Source organism: Nycticebus coucang, chromosome 1 (genome assembly GCF_027406575.1).
Source record: "Nycticebus coucang isolate mNycCou1 chromosome 1, mNycCou1.pri, whole genome shotgun sequence".
NCBI lineage: Eukaryota > Metazoa > Chordata > Mammalia > Primates > Lorisidae > Nycticebus > Nycticebus coucang.
Genome location: NC_069780.1, coordinates 22,096,556 through 22,114,175, shown reverse-complemented (window position 1 = coordinate 22,114,175; position 17,620 = coordinate 22,096,556). Strand labels below are relative to the sequence as shown.

Genomic DNA, 17,620 nt, shown 5'->3' with positions numbered 1-17,620 from the left:
AGCTCTGTATAGACCTTGGGAAGACGGTGTGATAGCTCTGGAAATAATTGGTATCAAAAGTGTCCTGCACAAGTTGTCTTTTTTAAAAGCAAATGAAGCAATCAGAAATGCCATTTCTTGCTTTTAAATATCATCATCTAGCATATGACAGTACCCAACATGTGTTAGGAAGCTCACTGAGGACGTTCAACTTAATGAGAATTTAAATATACACCAATAATTCAGTCTTAGTTAATGCATTACTTGGAAAAATAATAGCGCATATAATTCCAGCGTAAGTCTATTCTAATACATCAATTATGGCACACGTTAGATATTCTTATGGTTTCTGTGGTTTTAATTTGACTGTATACTGTTTTACTGGGGAAAAAGCTATAATATTTTCAGTGTGGTTTGAAGGATAACTGCTTTTATTTGAGGAAAACATCATGTATATATATGGCTTTGTTGTCTTCAAAGTATTCACAGTACATAAAACAATATAATTTGCCTTATTTTTTTTTTGCCAGGGCTATCAATTTGCCTGGAATATTTTGGCAGCAACCTTCCCCTTAACGTTTTGCAGTGATTCACTGTTCTTTATTCTCCAAAATACTGGTTTCATTTTACACTCTCATGTAGTTCTTATCTCTTGTAATACCCAAATCTGAAGGCTACCAGTTTTAACAGTACTGCCTATAAATCTCAATGGATAAAAATTGATGACTCTCAATCAAAAATAAGGAGAAAAGAAAGCAATGACGTGACTTGAATTAGCAGATAACTGCTCAAGGAGTCCAGCTGCAGGGAGAACGTTGCAATGCACATCTTGGGCAGAAATGTCATGTTATTAATCCCCTTACTGCCTCTTTGAGCCTCCACATTTGGGAACCTACTCTGCATTTGCACTCTTTAAAAATGTAACAGACCTTTAGTCATCTTCAGAGACTGTCTTGATTAACTGAATGGTTAAAGGGGCAAATAGTTATTTGTGCTGTTTCCTCCTGATGACTGTGATTTATTTCCTTATATTTACATTGTGTCTGTGGCTTCCTAAGTCATCAACACAGTGGCTGGCAAGTCTCCCCCAACAAATAAATGATTTAGGTGCTTCCTATTAAAACTCAAATTTTCCTTTGAGCTTCTCAAAATGTTTCTAATTAAGAAAACGAAAAGGTACATAATATATCTTAAAAGAAGAGGATGTCACAATATAAATAACAAAGCCAGCTTTTTCCTTTTTAAAATAATTTGGAAAATGCTGCTAATTGTTGGTTTCAACTGTAAAAGCACATTAAATTCATACAATGATATGTCATTCTTAGTTACATAAAGAGTCTAATTAGAACTTAGATCCAATTAACAGACCCAAATGTGTTGAAAGTCTAATTTTCAGAGATATTGTAGTCGTCTTGCCAAATTTAAAACTTTGTGAAATTTCTTTGAGCTTTTGTTCTGTTCTGAGGTCAACCAAAGTCTATTCTCAATTACATTCCCTGATGTGCATTTTTTCTAATTACTTCTTCAAGAGGATTTTATTTTCCTAGACTTAATAATATTGGTGGAAAATGATGCATAACAGTAAGAGAAGTGCTAAGTTTCCAATGTGCTATCTCTACATTTTATAAACATATTACTTAATTTTAAGCTTACCAAGTTTAGCCTTTAGGGCATAATATGGTTCATGGTAAATATCTATGCTGCCCACTTGTCTGACCAGATGGAGTTGTTTTTTAAATTTGGTGAACTTATTGTCAGTTTGCCTAAATAAATGACATTTATTAGTGTCAATTTGAGTATAGCTGTTGAGTAGTCAAAATATTTGCTACTGGATTAGCAACAAAATTTGTTGAGCTATTTCTTTCAACTATGCTATGGACAAACATTTTAAAATAGATAATGTTCAATTTAAATATTAAAAATTAGTCTCATTTAAAAATAACTAAATATGGTCAATGGTTTAAAAATTCTAAAGCATTCCAGAAATAACAACAAAGCATTTGAAGTAGAAGAGGTAAACATATCTCATCTCAGTGATTATCTACACCATATATGATGTTTCTTTTCAGTTTAAAAAATTTTAATGTTTGGCTAGACTCTCTCATGTATATCACAATAATTTCTCTCCTCTTTCTGATGAAGGTTTTTCAACTTCCTGTATTCTCTTTTTCTTTTTCTGTCTGACTCAGAAAAACAATGTTTGGTAACAGCATTTGTGTTGTTGTTCTTAATAACAATGGTCTGGATTTTAGGATTGGCAAACTCATTTTAGTTAATGCGATTTTCCCTTCATATGCACAAATGTTTCCTAATTATTAGTTGTGGACACCAAAAACTAGGATGCTGAAAGACTGAATTTTAGGCTACAGTTTATGATACAGATTCTCTGAAAAACTAGAAATAAAATAGATCTTCTTATCACATATCCAAATGTGATAAAACACAGACATCATTAAGAAGTTAAAATAATGTACTATATTGAATATATTTTTGAACATTGCTTAATACTTTCTGTACTGAGCTCTTTATACATCAACTCATTTAAGCTTCAAAGTAACTTTATGGGAAGGTGCTATTACCATTACTATTTTATAGACAAAGAAACTAAGAACTAAGAACTTAATTAAGGTCAGTTAAGAGCTGACACCAGGAGTTAAATTAGTTCTTTTAAAAGTCCATATTCAGAGGCCATGCCTGTGGCTCAAAGGAGTAGGGCGCCAGCCCCAAATGCCAGAGATGGCGGGTTCAAATCCAGCCCCAGCCAAAAACGGCAAAAAAAAAAAAAAGTTCAGATTCAGTGTTTTTCCTTGTAGTGTTCGTTTGTAGCTTATAAATCCTTTTTATACACATATTCTATTTATAGTAGGGACAGAAGATATTCCTATTTTATAGTTAAGGAAATTGAGCCCAGAATTAAGTGGCTGCCTCAAAATAATAGCTTTAGGATTCACATCCTGGCAACAAAATTTAAAAGGCAGATCATCACCATCATGATTTTGTAACAATTATTATAACATTTATGTAACATTTACACAGTTCATGGTAGGTGCCAAACATCTGACTCTTTACTTATAGTAACTCACTGAATTATTAAAACAACCCTTTGAGGAAGGTAACTATTATTATTCCTATTTTATAGAAGGGGAAACTGAGGACAGAGATGTTCTTTTTTTCACACTGTGTTATCTTTTATTCACTTAAACAGTCAAGAAGTCATTGGGTAAAGGAAAGGAGTAGAAAAATGAAACAGAATAGTAGTCAAAAAATATTTTCAGAACGCTATACTTTGTGTGGCCAATTTACTAAAAGCATGGACTACCTTTTTATTTATCCAAAATCCTGATGATACATCTCAAAATGTATGCCAAGAATGAGTAAGGAATTAAACAACAGCAGTGCACAGAGGAAATGTTGAGTGTCTACATCTTTTTGAAGGATTTTTCAAGTTTTAAAAACTCAATTTCTGTTTATATATCCTCATCTCCATGAGGTTCACTTCCAGCTATCCTGTTGGATGGTAATAACTTTCTTCTCCAATAATATGGAGTAAAAATAAGTGAGGGTCACGTACATTCAAATTGATTTCTATCTGCAATGGGTAGTATTTTCTGCTGCATACAAAGATTGACTGGCATAGTGCTTGATAAAAACTAGAAGAATTTCACTTAGGTTCAAGTGTGAGGTTTATCTAACAACCTCTCTGGTTGAAATGAAACCCCTTTCATTGTTTGCAATCTCATTAATTTTACTTTTCTGGCTATGTGGAGAAGGTCATTTTTGTCTGCTTGTTTTTGGTTTTGTTTTTCTTTTTTGAAGAATGAAGCCAGAGACTAATAAAGAGAATGCACACAAAATCTCATACTATCTATTCAGCTGAGTGCTTTCTAAATAAAAAACAATAAAAGTGGCCCCTGCAGCACAAGAGATTTACAGAAAGTCACATTGCTGGTAGCAGCAAAAGATTCACTCTTTTCTGTAGTCTGGCAGTCTAGAGAAAATAAAAGAGGATAAAAGCGTAAAGACCAATTCAATTCCTTTCAATTACAGTATATTGATTTCCTATAGTATTTCCGGTTATTGCCTGAAGTCATTTTAAAGCCTTAAAAATGTTTATTGCTTTAATCATTTCCTTTGTTGAAACTTTAGCAATAATAATCTTGTAGCATTCTGTTAAAAATCAATATAATACCTTGTGTTCAGCAAACTGGTTGATGCATTTGCATGAAAACGGTAGCATGTTCCTCATGTATGTACTCTAATTATCAAGTTTTATATATTTACTCCTTTTTTCTCTCAATATTTCCACATTCCATTGGCTGTATGGGATGTCTTTTGACTCTTGAGCTTCTCATCACTATTTTTCAGCCAGTGTTATAATGTCAACAGAGCTGATCTGCTCAACTTTAATTTTACACTCTATAGTCTGTAGGCTTTAATAACAGGAGTCAAGAGAGCTCTTAATTGAAGACCAAATGGAATTATCTGCATTCATGAGCTTGTGCTCATATGGAACAAGCAAATCCTGGTATATACCAAAGCTCCAGGGGCAGGACACGAGATATCCACGGTACTGAGGACCGCATGTTCTCAGTCACTGCTATGTTCATGTTCTCGCTTGCTCAGTCTTCAGACATGCAGAGAACAACAAAGGCATAGGCAAGGCAGCATGAAAGCTAGCCATTTGTTAATGTACACCATTTATTTGCTAGATATTACTACCCTAATGGGAAAGAAAGTGTAAAAAAATATATGGCAGGTTGATGCAATTTAACATTTTATAAAGTTAAATTGGAAGATTTTCCTCTTTGACATGTGTAGGAATGCAGTGTTCCAGTAATCCCTCCAACAGTAATTCTCTTTATGGTATTTCTACCTGTAAAATAGATTCGATTTGTAAGACATGCTCCCTAGAGGATGATTATATATTCCTGAGATTCTATTATAACAGTTTGGTCCTTATCATGAAGTAGTAGAGTCATTCTTTAGATTGTGTGGAATAGCCTTAACACTTGAGTTTCCTTCAGGATAAAATGTCCTTGAAAAATCAGGAGAAAAATTACATGGTTCAACCACTTCTCTCTTCTTGCTTCACCACTGAAAACAAAAGCTTCTATACTACATAACAAGGTGAACTTGTTAACGGATTCCTACAAATGAAGATATAAACAAGAGAAGAAATGAATATACATATACAATTATATATTGTATATATGCAGATATACATGTGTATATGTATGGATATATATGAATGGCTCAAATGTGTTTCATACAGTTATAATAACCATTCTGTTATCCAGTGTCATTTCACTAATGCAATGGTATCTCTCATTATTGTAAGTTTTCCTTTCTTTTATAATTTTTGTGTGTGTAAAATCACTATTATACTATATTTAGAGTCAAATACCATAGCAGTGAAAATTAGAAACTCTAGAGCAGCAGTTCTCAAAATATGGGTTGCGATCCCTTTGAGGGTCGAACAACCCTTTCACAGGGGTCACCTAAGACCATTCTGCATATCAGATATTTACATTACGATTCCTAACAGTAGCAAAATTAGAGTTATGAAGTAGCAACAAAAATAATTTTATGGTTGGGGGTCACCACATGAGGAACTGTATTAAAGGGTCATGGCATTAGGAAGGTTGAGAACCACTGCCCTAGAGTCAGACTGTTTAGGTTCAAGCACCTACTCTAACACCTACCGGGTGTGTGGTATTGGGCCCCAGTTTTCTCAGCTCTCTAATGAGAATAGTAAAAGTGATTTCCTTGTAGGGTTTTGGGATTATTTATTGGTTTACTATATGTCAAAAGTTTAGAAGGGTGCCTGGCATACAAAGACTAAAGTATTTTTTGTCATTATTCCTATATAATCAGAATTCTTTTGTTCCTTGTCAGTTTCATTCTTCAGATGACTTACTAGTTTGAGGGATGAAACAGGCCTCTAAAGGTATAGTTCTTATTTTGGCGCATGTTAAAATCACCTGGAAAGCTTTTAAAACTGCCAATGCCTCAGCCAAACTTCAGAACAATTAAATCAGAAACCCCAGGGATGGGATCCAGGCATCAGTATTTTTTAAGCCTTTCCAGGTGACATCAATTTTCAGCCAAGGCTGAGAACCACCGCCTTAAAACATGCTCTGAAACACGGGGGACACGATCTCATAGAACAGCTGCTTAACCTTATTAAGCGAAGGCATTGTTTATACCAGCTTCCTTTGCAAAAGCTAACTAGGAACATATTCTCAGATAAAAAAACTATTTTTACTTATTTCAAGTTCATAGGATATGAGCTAATCAAGCCTGTGCCAGAATGCTGTCTAGCCTGCCCACGGTTGTTCTCTCAGCCCTTATCAGTATTGGTGCATTGGTACCTGGCAGATCCTGATACATATAAACGCGTGAACTAAAGCTGCTACTGTGCTCTTTATTCTTCTACCTTTTGGCTTTCCTTTTCAAGCTGAATAAAAACCCCAAATACCCTCAATCTGAAATTGAGTTCTACTATCATGTTGTGTCTCTGATAATTTTCGTGATTCTTCAGAGAGATTCTCCTCACTCAAATTCTATTAGCTTTCCTTTTCTATCTGATGAGATTTTTTCTAATATTATTTTAGCATTTATTGATTACAACATGATAAACTTTGATGGATTTTCATCTCTTCCATTCCATTCTAACCCTGCAAGATTTGAAGGGAATATTAATTTTAAAAAATCACATTAAAATTCTGTCTTTCCTAGCTCCTTCATTAAATCATTAACCACGTAAGCTCAGGGGCCTCATGTTAATCATCCTGTCACTCACAGTAGCAAAATAATTATTTTTATGAAACCAACATGGCTAATACAAAGCCTTTCTCTTGCAAAGCTTCTCTCTTGCACTTCAGATCTTTATTCCTAAACATCAAAAATCTCAACCCCAGACATTTATGTTTTCCTACCACTTCACTGTGTTTGCTTATATATCTCAAAGGAAGGCTCAAATATCTACAAAGAGTAAGCTTACAGTTTGTCATCTACCCAGTTCCACAAGCCAGAAACCAAGGAGTCAGTCTTGTATCCAATCTTCTGCCACCAAATTCTGCCAATTTTACCTTCTGAATCGAAAAAAAACTCTTGAATTCATTTAACTCCTGGTCACCATCCTAAACCAAGTTAATCTCATAGCTTCCCTTTTGTAATCTTTACATCACAAACATAAACATAAATTTATATATTATGTCCTTGGCTGTATACTCTTTTTACAGTTTTGAATTGTTCTCAAGGTAAAGGTCAGACTTCTTGTGTGGCTAACTAGGCCTTGTATGATTTGGTTCTATTCATATTCACTATTTCATATTATCCCATGGTCCTGCTCATTCTTTGAACTCCAACCACACAAGCCTTCCTTTCATTTCTTGAGTAGGACATAACTGCCCTGCCTTAAAAAATTTAAACATGGTTTCTAAAGCACCGAGGAATATAAAAACCAGGAAGGGAGCTTGCCAAAGCCACACCCACTGCCAGTTAAATCAGAATCTCCAGGCATGAGATCTACACATCAGTTTTTTTGAAAAGTTACCAAGATAATTCCGAAGTATAATCAAATTTAAAAACCAGTGGATTTGAATATACAGTTTTACTTGATTAGAACATTCTTAGATAACCACTATTCTTCAATGAATTACTAAATTCACTTTTATTCAACTTTTAGATTTCAGTGTAAACACCTCTGGTTTACCCTAAATTTTCTAGGGCCTCCTGTCCTGACCCCACAGGTTACCTCTTGTCCCTTTAATACAGAATCATATTCCTCTACTATAGTAACAGCACAGTTAAAACTTTTAATATGTATTTCATATGATTAATATTTATTGTATCAATTTCTATAAATTTTCATGGATTCAGGAAAATTTACTATTTTGTTTCCTCTCTCTTTTTATTAAATACATAATTTTTGGCACACAGTGAGACTTCAATTTTTATTGAATACTAAGTGAATTTATATTTTTAAATAAGAAACAATTCATTCTGCAGTGATTGATGATTATTTCTTACAGGATGGCTTAAATAAGGATCTCAATAGATAGCCAAGACACTGTGCTTGCTGAGTTTTTTTTTCCCTTTTTAATTTGGATGGGGAATTTCTAATTCTGATTCTTCCTGAGTGCAGAGGGATTGAGTTCTACATCACAAAAATCAAGGAATGCTTTTCAAAAGTCTTTTTTTATGAGGAATAATGATATTACCTAACACTGTAAAGGAGAAAATAAATTGTCACATTAGAAATATAACTGAACAATTATATAGTAATAATAACAGCAATAATAATGAGAGTGATAGCTACCCTATACCTATTACTGTTCAGGTACCAGGCCCTATTCCAACTCACGTACCTATCTAGAAAGAGCATAGAGTAGAAAGTTATTTCTCCTTCACCAGAATGAAAACCAAAACATGCCAATTTAATATAAACTGTTGAAACTTTGGGGGATAAAACTTTGAGAAGAAAGCCATCTCAAGAATACAGAATCCTCTTGAGGAGGTTAGCTCGTAGCCAAAAAGTGATACATGATTTTGTCCAGTCCTAGGCAATACAAAGGCTCTGCTTGCCAGGCTACCACAGGGGAAAGCTTCCTTCCCCACACCGACATGGTGCACAGTGTGCTGCAATCTTTGAGGGGAATTGCAGTCAGGCACTTAGGACCCTGGGCCAACCAGGTTTTATATGTATTTTCATTCTTAGCCCAGGAGCCTCCATTGAGAGGTTGTTTTTGTTGTTGTTTTGTTTTGTTTTAAACTGGGAACTTTCGCACAATGCCTTCTGCAAGAACCTCTGCCAAGATTTTCTTGTTGGAGGGAGTGGGTAACCTTAGAGACAAGTCCCTGGTTTTATTCACTGATGTATAGCAGCATCTAGAATAGTGCCTAGCATATACTTCACACAATAAACATCTGTCAAATGAATGAATGAATCTTATTTTTTTCAAATGATAAATTAAATCTCAGCAGCATGGAAGAATTTTGTGGCATGCAGATTTTATTTTCAGGTGTGGGACAAATCAGTTACTCTCATAAAATGCTGTCTAGTTTTGTGATTATACAAGTGCTGAATATGATTGGATTCATATCAGGAGCCTCTCCTGTGATGAACAAGAAAGGTTTTTCATTCAAGTTTTCCAAATCACTCCTACTCTAGGCAGTACAATCAACCACTGCAATCAGTTTATCTGATGCTAACACTGATAGGACACTTTTGTCCTTTCTAACTCCTTGTTATCAGATCCCTGTGCCTATGTTCAGTGAGGCTGAACTGCATGAGTTTCACTGGCAACTATGAATCATCAGATGATTAACTATGCCTCTAAGCTTTCTTACAAGCTTTGAAGTCAATTTTTAATTCATTGCAGAGTATTTTGAATAGTTGAACAATTGAATCTTCCATAAATCATGAACTCCAAATCAGGCATGTTGAAAATTCTAGAATACTTCAAAAAATAGTTGTTTTTTCTTTGTACATTTATGTTTTTTGCTAACAACTCTTTATATTAATGTTCCTACATTTGTTTCTCTATGTGCATATCCAATGGCAACTATTAGTTTTAACCATACATATATGATAAGTATGAGAAAGGAGGGATATTTGGAAGAAGAGGTCAGTATATACAGATCACAATAATCTATAAGAGATTTAGCAATAAATAATACTCAACACTAATAGAACCATTGTACATAATGCATTTACGTTGTCCTCCTATTGCTCAAAATTTATAATTAAGAAGACAGTTAAATAGTAAACATTAACTGTGCTGGTGTTACTAGGGAACCTCATCTTTCACATCCATAAATTTGTGACATTTTTGGAATGACAAAGCAAAGCATGAATCTTTTTTTATGGCCAACAATTGCCCCTAGGTAGTATACGATTAATTCCCAATAGTGTGATATAAACAGTAAGTATTCAGTACTTAAAAAAGGGGGATATTTATAATAAAGGGTCAGATTTAATCAAAGAAAATAATTAGAAAAAGCAGAGCATTGTCTGGGAGTCTATCCACAAAATTGCCACAGAATATTCCTTCTATCCATCCTTCTGCGAAGATAGGGTATGGTCTAAATATGGGTGCCTTCCCCAAATTCAATGCTAAAATCTAATTATATTAGGAAGTGGCACCTTTTGGGAAACAATTAGGATGTGAGAGTTATACCCTCATCAATAGAATTTGTGCCCCTATGAATTGAACTGAAGGAAGCTGCCTTGCTCTCTGCCACATGAGAACACAGTGTTCTCCCCTTCAGCTATACAGGGGCATAGCAAGAGGCACCATTTAAGAAGCAGAGAATGAGGCTTCACCAGACAGTGAATCTGCCAATGTCTTGATCCTGGATTTTCTAACCTCCAGATAAATGCATTTCTACTAAATATAAATTACCCAGTCCAAGGTCTTTTGCTATAGCAGCCTGAATGGGTTACGAGACATCCCACTCTTGCATCTGAGTTAGTTGTGTGACTTGCTTTCTCCAATATAGGGAGGCTGACATAACGATATGTGATTTATGGTTCTAGGCCTTAAGAGGTATTGCAACTTTTCTTTTCACTTCTTTGGAAGACAGCATATTAAAAAATTAATTAAAAAAAGGTTGGGGTAGCACAGGAGAAAACCCAGGTAAAGGGTGAGATGTGAGCCGTGTAGCATCTCTAAACCAGAAAATATTCTTCATAGCCATAGATGACTAACAAAACAACAAACAAAAAAACAAAATGGAATCAAAACTGGTTTTCATCAAGTTCCAAGGACAGGAACAAAATCAGAAACACAGAGGATTCAGGGAAGGTGGCAAAGTAGAAAGCACCTATTTCCCCATCTAAACAGCAATCGCCCTGGCCGTCTCTATCTCATGTAACTGTGCTGGAACCCTATGGTCTATGATTGAAGGCTTGACACTTCCAGGGGAAGGCGTGGATGGTAAATAGTGGTTAATGTTGGTTAATTTTAGCTCTTAGCACAGTATCAGCTACCCATTCCTCACTGTAGGCCCCATGGCGGGAAGCCATACATGTGTTCCAGGAGCAGCTTACATGCAGTTTGCAGGAGACAGCATGGACAAACAGGACTCTGTAATACAAATGTTGGAAATCTGGGCCCAGATTGCTGATTGCTCCTTCTGATGCTCATGGAGGTACAGAAAGAGTCTCTCTTGTCACACCTTCCCTCTTTGTTGCAAGTCCTTACCCCTCTGGCTTAAGTGAGATTCCAGGAGATTTAAACAGCCAGTACCTGCTCCCCCTTCATTTTTCTCTTTTCTCCTTTTGGGAGCTTGACATTAAATACTAGGACATTTAAGACAAGTCACATATACAGGAATTAGAAAGTCCTCATGTATATGCAGGGAAAGGTGCAGGCTCAGAAAAGACTTGAGAAGACCTAAAACTTACATTCATGCCAATCCTTGGCAGGCACAGCAACAGTCTACTAGAATTCAAACAAAAGGAAAAGCAAGAAATTCAAACAAAAGGAAAAGGGGGAAACTCTGATTTCCAGAATTATCATATTATTACTAGTTTTCAAAAAGAGATACAATACATACCAAGGAAATACAGGAAAATATGGTCCATTCCAAATAAACCAACAATAAACAAACAGTAACTGTCACTGAAAAAGAAGTGATGGCAGATCTACTGACATCTTTACAATTCTCAAAGGACGAAAGGAAAATGTTGAGCAATTCAAGAAAACAATGTATGAACAAAATAGAAATGCCAATAAAGAGACAGAAAATCTAAAAAGAAACCAAAAAGATATTACATCAAAAGTATGGCTGAAATGAAAAATATTCTAGAGAATTTTAAAGGCAGATTTAAGAAGGCATAATAAAGACTTGGAAGTATTCTATCAGCACTTAGGTACACACATAGTAAAACTCAGTGAACTCCAGTAGATGGGTGAAGAGGGCAGCAGAGCAGGGTAAATTCACCCCTAACTGGTGCAAGCCACATATTCCGCGTGAAGGACACACTTCTAACTTTGACTTCAAATGTACAAAAATGAATCATGTAACCAAAATGTATGCACCCCTGTAATACTCTGAAATTTAAAAAAAAAATAAGCAAGTGTGAATATAGGGAAATAGGAATTCTTGAATCTGAGTAATAAAAAGAAAAATGGCTAAAGAGAAGTGAACACAGCATGAGGGACCTCTGGGACACCAACAAGTGGGCTGCATATGTGTTACAGACTCCACAAAAAGAGAGACATAATAAAAGGCACAGAAAATATTTTAAGAATATATAATAGTCAAACACTTAACAAATTTGATAAAACACATGACTATAAACAACTAAGAAGTTCAAGGAACTCTAAATACGATGAACTCAAAGAGACCCAAACAAAGACATGTTATAATCGAACTTCCAAATTTACCAAGGAGACAGATATCATAAAAAACATATTCTATGCTTTATTTGGAAGTGAATAAAAACTTAAAGAGCCACAGCAATTCTAAGCAAAAGAATAAAACTAGAGGCATCACATTATTCAACTTCAAATTATACTGCAAGGCTATAATAACCAAAATAGCATTGCACTGGCATAAAATTAGACACATAGATAAATGGAACGGCATATAGAACTCAGGAATAAAACCATATACCAACAACAAACTGATCTTTGTCAAAGGAGACAAAATCATACACTGAGAACACGACATCTTATTCAATAAATGGTGTTGGGAAAAGGGGATAGTCATATGCAGAAGAATGAAACTGGATTCCTACCTCTCACCATATACAAAACTAACTGAAGATTGATTAAAGACTTAACTGTAAGACCTAATTCCATAAAAATCCTAGAAGAAAACGTAGGGAAAACTCTTCTGAACATTGGCCTAAGAGTTTATGGCTAAGACCTCAAAAGCAAATATAAGGAAAAATAAACAAATGGGACTTAATTAAACTAAAAAGCTTCTTCACAAAAAAACCAATAAGCCAAAGAGTAAACAGACAACCTAAAAAATGGGAGAAAATATTCACAAACTCTGTATCTGACAAAGTACTAATATGCAGACTCTATGAATACTCAAATCTGTAGGAAAAAATATACAATCACATGAAAAAGTGGACAAGGGCATCAACAGCTGTTTGTAAAAAGGAGATATACAAATGGCCAAAAAACATATGAAAAAATGTTCATCATCACTAATTATCAGAGAACTGCAAATTAAAACCACTGTAAGATACCATTTTCAATTAGAATAGCCATTATTAAAAAGTCAAAAAAAAATTGGAGTGTATACATTGAAAAGGCAACAGCTGTATGCTAATGGTGGGAATATAAATTAGTTCAACCTCTATAGAGATTTCCCAAATATCAATATCCCAAAGAATTAACATATGTGGATATACCATTCAATCCAGCAATCCCATTACTGGTATCTACCAAAAGAAAGGAATCATTATGTCATAAAGATACCTACAATTATATGTTTATCACAGCTCAGCTCACAATTACAAAGATAGGGAATCAACCTAAGCGCCAATCAACTAATAAGTGCATTAATTCATAATTGCCAAGTCTTGGAAGAAGCCCAAGTGCCCATCGACCCATGAATGGATCAATAAATTGTGGTATATGTATACCATGGAATACAATGCAGCATTAAAAATGATGGAGACTTTACCTCTTTTATGTTTACGTGGATGGAACTGGAAAATATTCTTCTTAGTAAAGTATCTCAGGAATGGAAAAAAAATGCAATGTACTCAGTACTACTTTAAAACCAATTTATAATCATTCACACTTTCACATGAGACATGAATCACAACTATAGCCCAGGATGAAGGAGGGAAGGGAACAGGGATGGTAAGGGAAGGGCGTGGTTTGATAGACAGAGGGTTAATGATGGGACCACACCTATGGAACATATTGCAAGGGTACAAGTCAAATCTATCAAGTATTGAACACAAATGTCTTAACACTGTGATTAAGTAAATGAGGTGAAAGCTATGTTAATTAGTAGGATGTAAGCACTCCAGTTTGTACAAATAATCAAGACATTGAATCCCAAAAAGGCATAAATGTATTCATGATCTATGTATATATGACTTAATAAAAAAAAAAAAAGAAAATCTGGTCTGCATATATAATGGAGTACTACTCAGTGATAAGAAAGAATAAAATAATGTCTTTTAAAGCAACTTGGGTGGAACCGGAGGCCATTATCCTAAGTGAAGCAACTCAAGAACAGAAAAATAAATGCTGCATATTCTTACTAAGCTACAGGACAGCTACATAAAGGCACACAGAAGTATAATGGACACTAGAAACCCAAAATGGGAAAAGGTAGGAAGGGACAAGAGATGAAAAATTACCCATCAAGTATAATGTACACTTTATATTCAGGTAATGGTACACTAAAAACCCAGACTTCACCACTATACAGTATTTACTTGTAACAGAATTTAACTTCTACCCACTAAATGTATTAAAATGTTAATGAAAGAAAAAAAGAAAAAAGAGGGTGGCGCCCGTGGCTCAGTGAGTAGGGCACCGGCCCCACATACAGAGGGTGGTGGGTTCAAACCCGGCCCCTGGCCAAATTGCAACAAAAAAATAGCCGGGCGTTGTGGCAGGTGTCTGTAGTCCCAGCTACTCAGGCAGCTGAGACAAGAGAATCGCCTAAGCCCAAGCGTTGGAGGTTGCTGTGAACTGTGATGCCACAGCACTCTACTGAGGGCGATAAAGTGAGGCTCTGTCTCTAAAAATAAAAAAAAGAAAAAAGATTCCTTCATTCTAATAATGTAATTCTTAGGATAACCACAAAGAAAATCACAATAGAATGTACACAAAGGCAATGAGATAGAAACAAACATTTTACTACCAAAGTAAACACAAAAGAAGACAGCAAAAAGGAGATAAAAGACAAAAGTGCCCCAAAACATATAGAAAGAAAATACCAAATGACAGAATTAAGTCCCTCCTTACCAGCCTGCCTTAGAAAATAAAGAAATTCTCAAATATATTACAACAGGAACGAACCTTCAAGACACTATGTTAAGTGAAATACACCAATCACAAAAAGATAAATGCATCATTTCACTTAAATGAAGTCCTTAGAGTAAAGTCCTAGAGACAGAAAGAATATTGTTTGTCATGGGCAGAGGGAGAGTGGAATGAGGAATTACTGTTTATTTGGTATAAAGTTCAGTTTTCCATAATGAAAGGGTTCTGGAAACAGGTGGTGAAGAACAAACAAGAATATAAATGTGCTTATTCCCATCGAACTGCACACATTAAAAATTAAGATGGTAAATTTTACATGTATATTTTATCACAATAAAAATGTTCTTTATAAAAGGTTGGCAGATAGGAGGCTCTGTGGAGATAAAAGGGGTTCTTGTGGAATAGAATTCAGGCATCCCAGCCAAAAACCAGCGCCAAGGTCCCAAACGAGTGAGTGACATTATGTTGGTTCCTCTGACTCTAACTGGGCTCCAATAGTCAGCCCCAATAGATCAGCGGTGACGTATCCCCACTAACCCTGCCTGAATATTGGATCCACAGAACCCTTATCAATGAAATAGTTGTTTCAAGCCAATAAGTTTTAGGGTGTTTTGCTGTACAGTATGTCGTAATTGAAACACGTGGCTTGTCAATGGCAGGTGGAAAGTCAGTGATAGCCTTTGCCTTCAAAATTGACGGGATACCTAAGACTTCCAGAAGACAGAAGGAAGTAGGACATAAACGAAGATACATGAGGTTTAGTCTCTTGTTTCTGCAGTACTTTCCTTTAAATCCGAAAGCTTTTATTTTTTAAATGCAAAATGTTTCCTACCACAATTCAGGTCGTCATTTCCATATGGACTTTCATTGTGGTGGTACCTAATGGAAGCACTTTGAAAACCATCTGTGCTTTGGAAAATAAAGCAAATCAGATTTTGACTTCTTTCTAGTGGGTGCCATAACAAGTTGCTGCAAACTCACCACTTTAAACAACAAACATTTGTTCTTTCCCAAATCTAAAATCAAGGTGTCAGCAGGGCTCTCCTTTCTCCAGAGCCTCTGGGGGAGAATCTTTCATGGCCTTTTCCAGCTGCTGGTGGTTTTAGGCCTCCCTTGACTGGTGGCTGCATAACTTCAATTTCTGTCTACATCTCCACATGGCTGTCTTCTCTTTCTTTTCTGTTTAAATATCCTTCTGCCTTTCTGTAATAAGGTCCACCTGGATATCCCTTGATACTCTCATTCTTCTGAATTATATCTGCAATGTTTTTTCTCCTTATGTAGTCACATTTACAGGTTCCAGGGATTAGTTCATGGACATATTATTGATGGGAGGGAGAGAAGGGCCACTATTTACCTCACTACAGATCAGAATTCATAAATTCTCATTTGAGTGCCAAATTTTTATGAGGTCTCATTAGTTAAAATACAGTCTCATTGGGAAAGAATTAGTTTTATGAAAGCCACATCCAAGGGGCATAATTTATTTTTTTGTATCAATCGATTGCCTAAAATTTCCTCAAATTAGAATTGAGAAAGCACTTATCAAACCAATGATGAATTTGTTTGTGAAGCATCTCTCCAATAATTATCTTGTAGCACTTATAGTTTAAAGCATTTTCTTGGATTTTAGTCACTTCATTGCTTGTTTCCTCCAGCAGAATTTTTTAAGATTTGCAATGGCTGGAATCATATTTTTATTGCAGTACTTCCAGCACTATCATATAGGGAAGATGATTAACAAATGGTTTTGACTAGAAGTATTTATTTCTTTTTTCTCAATATGTTGTCATTGGTTTAATGGATGTATAGCGGGCTTATTATCCCTTAGACATTAGTGACTGATATTATGGGATGCATTTCAAATCCACTTTTCTTATCTGCTAAACAGTAGGAAAACAGCTCCCACATTTTTACTCCTATTTGTTTGGCTTTCTAAAGCTCAATGCAGAAAGTGGAAGACATGAGTTACAAGTGATTACCTACAGTCAGATGGAGATCTTAAAATCCAAGTGAGTAAAGTCGCATTTCCCTCAAATATTTTCTTTCTTTTTTTCATTCATAGTACTTTTTAAAATTTCAGATTAGTATGAGTGTAAAATTAGTATGAGTGTAAAAATGATTAGGTTCCAGTGTTTGCATTTGTTAGGTAAGGTCTCTGTCCTTCATCCAGGAGCGGTGCCCTACACCCTTGCATTATGCCCGAGGACATTGGTATCCTGACGACAGCATACCAATCCCCTTCCCTCCTCCTCGCTCAAATATTTTCAACTGTTACAATCTATATTTCCACCACCAATATATTAATTCAGCTAACATTTTATTTGATTATTAATTTAATTCTTTCATATTTAAAGATATAATTTGTGTCGTTTATAAAAGCAAGTAAAAAGATAGAAAAACTTGATTAAAGAATAAACTTACAATGAAAGTTAGTCATTTATGTTACATGTAATCAATCCTTATTATGAAAACCTAATTTTTTCCATAGATTTTCCTATTTTAGTGGCAAATCAATTCCTCCACATAATGTTATAGATTTTTTTAAAGACATATTTTCTAATTTGGAGAATCAATAACCAGGCATCACTCTTATCTTGCCAATAATAATTTATATCACAGGTTACTGAGAATGAAATCATTAATCTCTGTACACAGCAGGAATT

At 35.1% G+C, this 17,620-nt stretch overlaps 1 protein-coding gene across 1 annotated transcript in view; it reads right to left on the bottom strand.

The window, feature by feature from the left end:
- Positions 1–17,620, bottom strand: part of GRID2 (glutamate ionotropic receptor delta type subunit 2) — a 1,435,943-nt gene that overhangs the window by 409,636 nt on the left and 1,008,687 nt on the right. The gene's annotated exons all lie outside the window — the stretch shown is intronic.